Source organism: Syngnathus leptorhynchus, chromosome 3 (genome assembly GCF_054491065.1).
Source record: "Syngnathus leptorhynchus isolate UIUO chromosome 3, UIUO_Slep, whole genome shotgun sequence".
NCBI classification, from domain to species: domain Eukaryota; kingdom Metazoa; phylum Chordata; class Actinopteri; order Syngnathiformes; family Syngnathidae; genus Syngnathus; species Syngnathus leptorhynchus.
In genome coordinates, this window is record NC_141197.1 from 17,679,610 (window position 1) to 17,691,943 (window position 12,334).

General features: G+C 40.6%; 1 protein-coding gene across 3 annotated transcripts in view; it reads left to right on the forward strand.

The window, feature by feature from the left end:
* ntrk3b (neurotrophic tyrosine kinase, receptor, type 3b) overlaps positions 1-12,334 on the forward strand; it is a 135,500-nt gene that overhangs the window by 13,711 nt on the left and 109,455 nt on the right. The window contains exon 5 of one of the 3 annotated variants that reach the window (XM_085908081.1): positions 10,870-10,979. The exons of the other annotated variants lie outside the window; for them this stretch is intronic. The gene's annotated coding sequence lies outside the window, so the exon portion shown is untranslated. The remainder of the gene's footprint in view (positions 1-10,869; positions 10,980-12,334) is intronic. 3 annotated transcript variants of the gene reach the window in all.

Sequence of the window (12,334 nt, forward strand, 5' to 3'; positions counted from 1 at the left end):
TAAAAGCGGACGGTAAGGCTTGTTTGTTTTGACCGATGAATAGGTCAACCACTGTGGCGTGCTAGACCGCGGGAACTTGTGAGGAGGGTGGGTGGGGGGTGGGGGAGGTCTCACCTCATTGTGGAGCAAATTACCTGGAATCTATGGGCTCAGTATTGCGCCCACAAATCTTGAAAGTTGTTAGTGCCACGTTGCCGCCAAAAGAGAAGGGCATGGAAGATTGTATACTAAGTGAGCCGTGATGCTGCCGCCTCTTCCGTCCGGATGCCTTATGAATTCATTAGTCACTGTCTTCAGCGCTTTAGCAAAAATGGTCTTCCTCCTTGTCGTTTTCCTTTCTTTTCCAAACTGCATGCTGGGCCAACTTTTTGAAACAAGACACGCTGCGGTCAAGAATGTAGACTTTGACGGAAGGGCTCAGAGTTTCCTTTGACTGTAATGTGGACTGGCAAATTCTTTCAAACTTTTCTTTTTAAAAGAAAATAATTTAAAATTTTCCTTTATTTTTTCATTTGTTTTTTTCTATTTTTTTAGCACTGGACTAAAATTTCACGGAAGGGCTCAGAGTTTCCTTTGACTGTAATGTGGAATGAACATTTTTGACTGGCAAATTCTTTCAAACTTTTCTTTTTAAAAGAAAATAATTTAAATTTGTCATTTATTTTTCCTTTTTTTTTCCTATTTTTTTTAGCACTGGACTAAAATTTTACCAATAAATTCAGAAATTGTCCCATTGAAATGGTGTCTTTGACGTCTATATCCGTCAATGGCAGCGAACGAGTTGAAGAAGTAAACATTTGATTTGTATTTTTATGTCTGCAGATTTCCATTCAGTATTTTTCCTGATAATTCCCCAGGGGTTCCGCATATGCAAATCATTATCCCGTGGCATTATTGAAAAGTATTTGCAAATGTGGCGAAACGTTTTTGCCAGTACATTTAAAATGTATCCTCAAGTAGGACACCTTTTTCACAGCCCATGGCAACGTCTTTGCAAAACAACAAATCGAGGCTTCTACTGCCCTTAAGAAACAAACAAGATGAGCAGAATCAATTTCACACATAATAGACAACAGACATATCACTTCCTTTGGGCCCAATCCTCCCATTTCCAAAAACTTTCACTTTTCAGGAACACTCCCAAAAATGGCTTGTTGAGCCATTAATTTTGCATCGATCGGTCAATAATGTATCAAAATAACAGCCCAAGGTGGAGGGGAGAGAAAGTTTCCATCCGACAGTTGAAGCCATCCACTTTGACATCTCGTTTTATGATGTGAAATCGTTCTGCTACTGCAACACCTGCATTACCCCACCGGGGCATTATTAAAGGATCATCGTATTTGATCGTAATATCCCCTAAGAAAACCGATTTCTTTTATTTCCGTGGAAGTTGATTAAAGTCATGCTTGAGGAAACAAATGTTTTAAAGCTGGTTTCAGGGAGGGAAAAAAAAAAAGGAAATCACAAGAATAAAAAACAACTAATGCAAAACTTGTTTTTAATAATGTCATTGTCATTCGCTCCGTCGATAAACCGAAGGCAAAGAGAGATTTTATTTAAAGGCTGTATTGGCCTAGTAATAATTAAAAAAAAATACATTTTTATTCTTTTCATTATAATTTTAATGGGATGATGGTGAAGCCTTTTGCCAACCCCTGTGTGGGCGAAGCATAGTATTAAAGTTTGATGATCATTTTGAGGATTTGGAGTCGTACGAGTAGACATCACACAAAGTTGCCACCAAGGATCACTGTCTCCGAGGAAATATTCCGCATTATCTATTGAAGAAAAATAAGTCTATTACACCCCTGCAAACATGAAAACTATTCACTGAGGAAAACATGTCTTTCGTTCATTTTCAGATCCTAATCGTCTTTTATCCGAAGGATCGGCTTTACAGCATTTTTTTTTCTTTCTCTGCGACTTTTCTAAATGAGACATGATTGAAAGTTACTCTCCGACTCCTGCCCCGAACACCGCAAACAAACTTCCACTCTATTCTTCTCTTCAATTCTATTTGAAGTCTTGTTCATTTAGTCCAATTATTTATTCATCAGAAATTTAAATATACACTCAATAATTCATGAAAAAGCGCTTATATTTTATTTACACTCCTAGGTGTATTTACCGTGCAATTGTTCATTTCAGCATGGAATTTATGCTAATTAAGACTACTCTGGTCTTAATTATGATACAAAACGCTTTTAAAATAAAATAGACATGTTACACCCAAACACTTGTAAGCCCCGCCCACCAATTGACAGTCAATATTGGCGCTTAGCGAGTTCACCTATGTAAGCGGCGATGGTCTTCACATGGCAGGGAGTCATTCATTATCAATGAGTGACGACGTTTCTCTCTGCTGCTCGTGCCGCCATCCTATCGTCTACATCTGAGACTCAAAGACCCACTTAGCTACCTTGAACATTTAATGTTATTTTTACACGCAATAAAACGAACCGATTAACTTGACCTGGTTTGTCTGTGGTCAACAGAAAAGTAGGCCTCATTCAAGAGAATATTCTCGCTCAAGTCGATCTCTTATGGCCGATTCGCTTGTTTAGGAATTCCGTCCATTAAAAAGACGTGATTCGGTAAAATCCAATTTTCATATTGAGACGTTTTACTGAGACATGGGGATTTCCGTAGAGATCCATTTTGAGAATATATCGCAATTTAAATGTCAACTTAACTTACGAGGGAATTTGAACGTGCATCCCTTCACTTTGAGTCGAATAAAAATCCATTAAAAAGAGTCCACCGTACTCGTAACGGAACATTTAGGAGATAATACAAAATGAGTTGACTTGGTTGCCGAGCAACATTATGCGCTTGAGGCGCATCATATGCAAAAAAATAAATAAATAAACAAACTAGACCTTACTGCTCATTATTATGATGACTATTGTTGGAGATTGGTGCTTCAACAAGTCCAATCAACATGGGAAAATGCTTCGAGCAAGTGAAGAAGAAAAAAAAAAAAAAAACACGCGAGTTGCCGATCTTTTTTTTTTCCCACCGGAATGCATGAAGGTGTCTAACTGCCACAGCTAAAAAAAATAGTGTGCAGCAGCAAGTCTTTTCTGACTTAAACACACCAGACAATATGCTAATGTCAATAGCGGCTAACGAGGGTCTTCTGTATTTACTTGCAGCCATTTTAAGTAGCCAATAGTGCCAAATTGTACTGATTATAGTTAACCTCAGAGGTCCTATCGTACTCCTGGAAAAGTTCCAAACAAGCCACCTCGTGACTTCGGATTGAAAGTGAAGCAGCAGGGCAAAGGGGAGGGGAGCTCGCGAGGGTCCAAGTGGGACAAAACATTATTATTTGCGACACGACACAGAACGCTTCATTTATTGCTTCGACCGGCGTGTAACGGTTGCCTTCCTAATGAGGCCTCATCCATCTTTCAGGCCCGGCAAACAACAACAAGCGACTAGCAAAGTTGGCAAACGGCACCTGGCTCCATTTGGAATGACCTGCGAAATGGGCCATCAGCCCTTGCCGTCACCCCTACGCCGCAGAATGCCTCGTCAGCGAATAAATCCGCAAGGACGGAGCGGGATGTGGGAGGCGGAGGGGGACAGGTGGAGTCGATCTTACTACGCTCGCCCGGAAAAGGAAAATGTCAAGGGGGGGAGACGGCGATTGGTTTGAGAACTCCAACAGAATGAAGAACAAGCGGCTTTGTTCGTACGTCGCCGTCTTAAGTTTGGCCTAATTCCAGGGGACATGTTCTCTACTGAAGAATATCTATTGGAATACTTGAATATTTCATCACGCCGCCTTGACGATCTCCCGCTTTTGCCTTTCATCGGCACGATTCTTTGTGTCTTGTCTCCCCACGACTAATCTCTTTCTTTACGGGTTGATGGCGAGCTCGCTCGTTACGAATCTCAAATATGCTCCATTCACGCGCAATGACGACAGATCAAGAGTTTTATATTCCCGAGTCGGACAGCTAGCTACTGTACAAGGTTCGAAATTTGGAGCAACATCTAAAGGACAAGTTATGTTGGCACTTCAAAGCAAAATGGAAGACCGGCCCAGTCTTTTTTTTGGGGGGGAGAAATGCCTACCAAACGTCATGTTGCTAAGCGAGACTACTAGTTTGTGAATAAAAATGAGAAATTCAAATTCTTTGGGCTCTTTAAATTAAAATGATTTGCTGTGTTTTTTTTCAAACTCTGGTCCAATCAATTTTTTGAGCAATTTATAAATCAAACCTACAAACGTGTTCAAGTCAGGCAAGTCAAAACAACACGTGAAGGAATCAGAAGGCATCGACTGAATCCCGCTGAGCCGCCATCGTTATTATAGGGTGCAAACTCCGCCCTCGACTTTCCGCGGTATGCCCAGACAAAAAAGAATAAAATAATCAGATGCATTACAATCAATGCAATTCAAAATTTTTCTATTAAGCACATAGTAGAATACAAAAGGGCGCCTCGGTGGCGCACTGGGTAGCACATGCGCCTCACAGTTAGGAGGGTGCGGGTTCGATTCCACCTGCGGCCCTCCCTGTGTGGAGTTTGCATGTTCTCTCCGGGCACTCCGGTTTCCTCCCACATCTCAAAAACATGCTTGGTAGGCCGGTTGAGACCTCCACATTGTCCCTAGGTGTGAGTTCGAGTGCGATTGGTTGTTTGTCTCTGTGTGCCCTACGATTGGCTGGCAACCGGTTCAGGGTGTCCCCCGCCTATTGCCCGATGACGGCTGGGATAGGCTCCAGCATACAGGCGACCCCCGTGGGGACTAAGCGGTTCAGAAAATGGATGGATGGATGGATAGTATACAAAAGTGGTGGCCGGTTCGTGCAAAACAGGTGTGCAATCTCCATTCGGCAATCAGCACATAATCACAGCCTTTACATGCACTGCAATGCTAAATTGTGGCAGCCGTTAAAAAAACAAAAAAAAAAAAAAAACTGAGTGCTTACCTGGTTTTGCCTTCTGTTCCATTTTGGCTTTTAAAGTTTGCTAATTGCAACATATCAAACTGTGCTTGACTTTTTTTTTTTCTGTTGAAATTTGCTTCTAGCACGTGGCAATGCTTCAAAAATCAAGTGCTGTTTTCTTCCTTCACCCAAATAAGATATATATTTTTAAGTTTGACGTAAATAAACGTGCATCACGGGTCTCAATTTATAGCTATGACTTTTAGAAAAAAAAGTTCAAATCTACCTGTAATTATCTCTTTGTTGCTTTGAGTGTTTGATCACAAAGTCGGGTCGCAGAGGCTTGATATTTTTTGGGGGGGATGCTGGCTGGGGCAAAATAAGAATCAATCATGCAATAGATATTTAGGAATTTGATCATTAATTTTAAAGCGTTACCAAATAGTAAATGCACGGGCTGTTAGGTCTGACCATTTTAGCAGCGTGCCAGATTGCCGCCATGCTGCAGGATCTTGCTTCGGCAGCATCTTTGATCGCCCTTCCTCCACTGGAGAAATCTGTCAGCTTTGCACATTTGGCTGCCTTGCCTTGCTCTAACATGTTTGATTATTTTTTTTTTTTTTTTACCTGCCATCTTCACCCATTGGTGTGAGGATTCGTAAAGAGCTTTAGGCACCATACGGTGTCGATAAAGCAGAATTTAATTACACTCCGTTTACCGTTTATTTGCCGTTTTACGACATTCTCACTTTGCTATCTGCTACATTAGCAAGTTGTTGCAAAGGGGAGACTGAGTCAATCAAATCTCAGCAAAAATGAGGATGACTCCAAAGTGATGTGCGCGCTCAGGACTGGTCGGTCACACAACAGCGACAGTTCGATGAAGCATAAACACATGCTGCAGTGTAATTTTGTTTCTCACAGTGATTCTGGCGGATATAGTTATTGACATTATAGGTCATAGGTGTCAAACATAAGGCCCGGGGGCCAGATACGGCCCGCCACATCATATGTGTCCCGCCAAGACAAATTGTGCGTTTAATTTATGTCATTACTAAAATTACAAATGGTCTTTACTTTTAAAATCCATCTTTTTGAAATATTTGAAAAGTTTTTACTCGTCTGATTTTAAAACAAGTTATTTGTTTGGTTTGTTGCTTATACTGGATATAATATGAGGCGTTGATACATTTATTTGGGTTGACAGTCATAACGGCCCTCTAAATAAACTATGACTACAATGCGGCCCACGGAAAAAATATGTTTGACATTCCTGCGCCTATAGCATAAATTGTCCTTTATATTTTGAACGGTACTGTGTAATCATGTTTTGTTAAAAGATGCGCTGACATCAACTGGCAACCAGTCGGGATTGGATCCCGCCTCTGTCATCTGGGATTGAGTCCAGCTCACCTGCCTCTCTCTCTCGTCTGGACAAACACTATAAAATCTGGATTGATGTATGCTTGGCTTTCCCCATTTGCATTTTGGTGCATGGGGGAAATTTCATAGTGATTGAAAATTTCACTGGTATACAGTGGAGCGTAGTCCGGTCACCTATAATGGAACATCCCTCGTTTACTGGAAAAAATATGCTTCTAAATTCAGATTAAACTTTTAAATCTGCTGTACTTGATATCATGGGAGAGCATCGAGTCGTACGGCTTTCTTTACGGAAAGCTTATACCTTGTTAGAATACCGGAGAGGGCATTAAAAAAAAAAATCTAATTCAACAGCTTTTAAGCAAATAATTAAAAAGTGTTGAATTTTGCAGTATTTTATGAGCCTCTAATCACTAAGAACGTCCAACTGAATCATTTTTTATTGCGCCAAATAGCCCTCCGCAGCAAAATGTTAAATAAAAGGCAAAGGAGCATTTAATGGAGAATAAACAAGCTATGAATCATGGCACCTCCTTGCACTGTCTTCATATCAGTAATGTACACTCGTGTGAGTGGTTAGAGGTCACACTTTGCTTGGTGGCTCCAGGCTTTCTCATAAAATTTCCCTCATCGGTGCCTACAGCTCAGTAAAAATATTTGGTCCAAACAAATTTATTCATAGCAACATCAAAATGCTGATAAGGGAAAAAAATAAATCTTCATTGAAGTGAATAGAATCACTTCGGCCACTCCACCAAGTGCAAAAGAAAAGTATTGTCAAGTTTGCCCGTCCCTGAGACGAAATATCTGTCGTATCCGGGAAAAGTGGCAGTATGAAGTTCTAAATTCAATTTGGAGATGCTACGACGGGGAACTCGGGTGCATGATAGCTGCAACAATGAAATTTCAGATCGGGGAAAAGGCTGAAGACAAAAGACAAGCGGGATATAAAAAAACATCCAGTACAGTAGAATAAACCCAGTGCCATTATTGTGACCACCTCCTTGGCGCGTCCATCATCCCGTTTACGCAAGAGCCAAAATGAAAGGTTCGGTGGTGACTAATACTTGAGAGAGTCGCACTTGTCACAGCTGTCAACTCCACTTAAACGCCCAAAAAAAAAAAAACAACCCCTGCCTGACTCTCATTAGATATCCGCATAGCAATTCAAAGCTTCCCATCCATTGAATGTCTCCAGCAGCGCTTTAAAATGTTTTTCCACCAAATACCGTTTAAAAGAATTGTTAACGTTTAAAGCAGCACCACCTGGTCCAAATAAAATGCCCGTTAAGTACAAATTGGATTGCGACCGTATAAATGGAACTTGGTCATAAACTGCGCACGTACTACACCACAATGTTGTGGCGGCCATTTTATTTGTAAAAAAAAAAAAAAAAGGCCACGATGGTTGGATCATTAGCGCCTTAAAATGCACGCCTTGATAGTTCGTTTGCACCATCGTCCATTCGTCCAGCTGCTGCGACGGCTCGCCAAACTTTTCGGGTTGCCAAAAAGTGGCTGAACAATTTTGGCAGGTTATTCTTATCATCTACATGTCCCTGGATAAATGAGTTGTGTCGTTCATCAATTATTCAACGGCATATTTTCTCAAAATCAATCAGAGAGAAAAAAAACGTTAGATTTGATGTATTTGGACACAATCATTTTTATGTACATTAAATGAGAGCTCACAAAACCATTAACTAGTAAACTGCCAAACCACATAATATTTTTATGTAATTAGCATGCAAACAGTCTTTAGGAATATTCATATCAATTTTCAAAAAAAAAAAAAATGCTCTCGAGAATGGACGGATAGATTTGTACTGTCATGCACACACACACACACACACACACACACACACACACACACACACACACACACACACACACACACACACACACACACACACACACACACACACACACACACACACACACACACACACACACACACACACACACGTACACACAGATACTCCCAATGACCATGTGTCCACCAATTACCCGGGAGGTCGCCGGGGTGCAAAGTTGTCAGGAAGTGTCGTGCGGCAGTCTTTGGAGGACAAGGAGGAGGAAAAGAGGTGCGCTTAATAAAAGAGGCACTTTCCATTGTGTGGCGCTGACAGCCGACCGGACAGTTCAACAGCCGGGCGGGCGCTTGGCATCAAGGCGACAGAGGCGAGGGGGAGTCACTCTAATGACCTTGAGAAAATAACAGAGTACAACCCCATTTGTGTCCCGTCGCGGCCGAATCAAAGTAAACGGGGGACGTTTCCAAGCTTGAATGACTTCGAGTCACTTAGAGGAGTCGCGCGCCTTACCAGCAGACAGCTTTGTTCACTCGTGACCAGCAGAACTCACGGTTGAGGACTATCAGAACACGGAAACGGGGAAAAGATACTGACTGGCGTTGTCTCGCCATCACCAAGTTTTGTTCAGATGACCAAGCCTGGGTTTGGGTTTGAATGACAGGATATGGTTTCAAATAAGGCTTTTGCAAACCGGGTTAGGGTTTTAAATAGTGTTTCACAAATTATATAACACCGTGAGGTGTTTGGCCACCATGGCTAGAGTAAAGCCTCGTAAGTCATGATGAGCCAAGCGGGCGCCTTTCTGTAGTTCATGTTTAAAAGAACACAAGAGCTTACGGCTCAGACTCGTCGCTGTCTCTGATATTGCAGTCAAAGTCAGGGGGCCTCACTAAAGTCATTTGCAGTCACTGAAGGGGGTATTTTCATCCCTGCTCATTCAGTCCTACTGCAATTTCATCCGGGAGGAACGCTCGAGTGGCACGTTGAACGAAACCATGCAACACGTGTGCCGAACAATGTAAACAAACCCGTTTTCTTGCGTCGTTCGTCTACGGTGGTCATTGACGAAATAAACGATTTTAATTTCATCCTGATGTGTGATAGCTGAGAGCACAATGGATAGAAAAAAATGACGGCAAAATTACATTTGAAAAAAAACAAAAACGCTTAGTTCATTGCGTTAACCGTATCTTATCGATCCGCTCATCCCTACGCCGCCATTTTAGGAATTTTGGTAGGTGACAAAAGCCATCTCTCGTGGATTTGGCGTAATCCGTACATAAACATGGACGAGGAAGACAAGAAGCCTGTTGGGCTGAGTCCCGGCAGCCAGATGGATGTTGTTACCATGACATCCAGCATCACTTCTTGATTGACGGCCAGAGGCAAGAGCAGGTTTCATAGCAACAAAACACATCTACATAACATAACGTTGATACCCAGAAGGAAGAATGGAGGAATGGATGGATGGAAAGAAATTTCTGGATTTGTCTCATAATATCTGCCTTTATAATTTTTCTTTATGTCTTGTGATATTTATTGCTTTGTACCGCAATGTCTGTCTTATACTTCACGGTTTTGTCTTGTCGTTCTTTATTATTGCTTCTGTTTAATAATTTTTCTTTTGTGTTTGTTTGGTAATATCTCACCTTGTAATTTCTGTCTTGCCTTGAAATATTTGGGGTCTTTTTTTAAGTGAGGATGCGTAAACATGCCAACAGAAAGCGTGTTGTTTGATCCGAGCATAAAAGTTGCTTACTTTTTTTTGGGCCGCATGGTTTCCTTTTGACTTGCTCGAATGTCATTCAATTCGGGTCAAGCGTTCTGATCGCTGACACACAATCTTATTGTGAGTCATATCTTGTTGAAGTCTGTGCGTGTGAGTCAGCAGGGTTGGGTCCTTCTCTAAAATAGAAAGCAATTAAGTAACTATGTCCTTGCTCAAATCTTGATTTAAAATGAAGCTTTCTTAGAAAAAAAAAAGTTACAATTGTGGTGGCGTACTTAACCTGGCGGGTGGTACAGATACGATAAGGAATTTAATCCCCGAGGCGAGCGCTGATTAGCTTATCCCGTCAGAGTCACGGCGGGCTGAGGCGGAACACAAATGGCTGGCGTCGTCAAGGGAAAGAATGTTAGCAGCGACAACTTCTTGACACATTTTGTTGATTTTGATGGGCATGGCAGCTGAATAATAAAAATTCAAAACAAGTGGGCTTGATGCCGTTGCATGACAACTTCACCTAAGCTTTTAATTTTTCTAAAATTAATATTTTCTAAAATAATAAACAATCTCCATAACAGAGGAAGAAGAGACCAAAAAATGGATCCTAGAGAGAGAGAGAGAGAGAGCTAGTATAAATAAAAGGGGCCCAAGGTTGAGCCTTGGGGCACTCCACACTCAAAGTTTTGTAATAGTTTTGTTATTTCTGGCTTTTTCTGGGTGGTAATTGTATTATTTGGTAATATTTGATCTTGTAATTCCTGAATTTGTCTAATAATATCGATATTATCTCACTTTGCCTTTTTGGCTTCACTGTAAATCACCCCAACCTATCAACTGGCAGCAGACATGATGGTCGGGTGAATTATAAAGAGGCCACTGCGAATGAAGCCACATGAGCTGCCTGGTGATGATAAAAGTTTGCTTTGGAATGATGGAAGGGGAATGAGAAAATAGACACACACACACACACAATGGAACACACATTTTAAGTGCTTTTCATCTTGACAGCGAAATGGAGACTAACGCTCACTTTCCTTTTCAGTACACTTCATTTCCCTGCTGTGCGACTTCGAACCAATTGTGGGACATCTTTCTTACCTCTTAGAATTTACGTGTGGTCTTCACTTGTCATCTTCAACCATCCAGACACCTGTAACTATCAGAAATGCTCTTTTATTAATAAATATCTCTCCGCCTTGACGATGAAATGTGAGACTTAATTTGCTACTACCAATATCATATAATTACTGAATTTTTTTTCCCAATGGCGTGAAAGACTAGCAACGACTGCTTTAAATCGTTCTTAATTAAGCACATTCATGAAAAACTTTTGCATGCGCTCCATTGGTCCGAATGAATTATGCATCATGTATAAATTGGAATCCACTTACTTTTTGGACTCGTTTAATCCTCCATGCTGTAACACGAGCATATTAAGCGTCATGGCACGCTTTTACAATAATAGGCCGCGCTCATTAAGTAGCGGAACACTCTCCACAACACTTTTAGGGACAATTAGAAGTCACTTAACCACAGTCCAACTCAGTGGACATGTTTTACTAACGCTGTGTGAAAGCTGCAGGGGAACAGCTGAGCACGCATGATTTCTTCTCTCCAATTTATGTATCAAGGCCACAGTTGCACGGCATCACAGCATGCGTTTGGTATGAGACGTTCTCCACTTTCAAGGCAATAATGAAAAGTTTGGGAAGTTTTTTTTCCACTGTGAATTGTTTGTATTTGCTGCAGGAGGTCCAGCCTTGACTGGTTTGAACATTGTGATGTGAGATAAATGCTCTTTTGGCTTTCCAACCTCTTGTCCTGGCCTTGGGTTTGTCCTTGAAGTAGTCCATAGCCTGATAATGTTTTCAAACCAGCACACACACACACACACACACACACACACACACACACACACACACACACACACACACACACACACACACACACACACACACACACACAAATGTGCCGCTATATATTTAGAGTCGAAATGAAGAGTAGGCACAGTTGGTCCATTCTTAAATCCAGCATACGAGCGTTGAGTCTGAGATTTTCTTGTTGCATTCATTTTTATCTCTAAAATTGCTTCATTGAAATACAATTATTTTTGTCTTTTCTTCATTTACAGAATTGAATGATTAGTTCTTTTTATTGTAAGCAATAAAAAAATATATACATTTGACAAATGCAGTTTTAAAAATATATATATATCTTTTTTAATCATTCAGAAATTTGTTTCTATGAAAAATATAATTTATAAAATAATTGATTGTAAGCAATTAAGAAAAACATACATTTGACAAATATTTTTCTAAATAATTCAGAAATTTGTTTCTATGAAAAATATAATTTATAAAATAAATAATTTAAAAATGTATCATAAACTATACGACATATTGCTGGCATTGGGACAAAACCTCATAAGTCACATTTTAGTGCATTTAATATTTATTTAATATTAAAATGTCTTGCTTTCTTTTCCAATGCCAATGACTGAACAGACT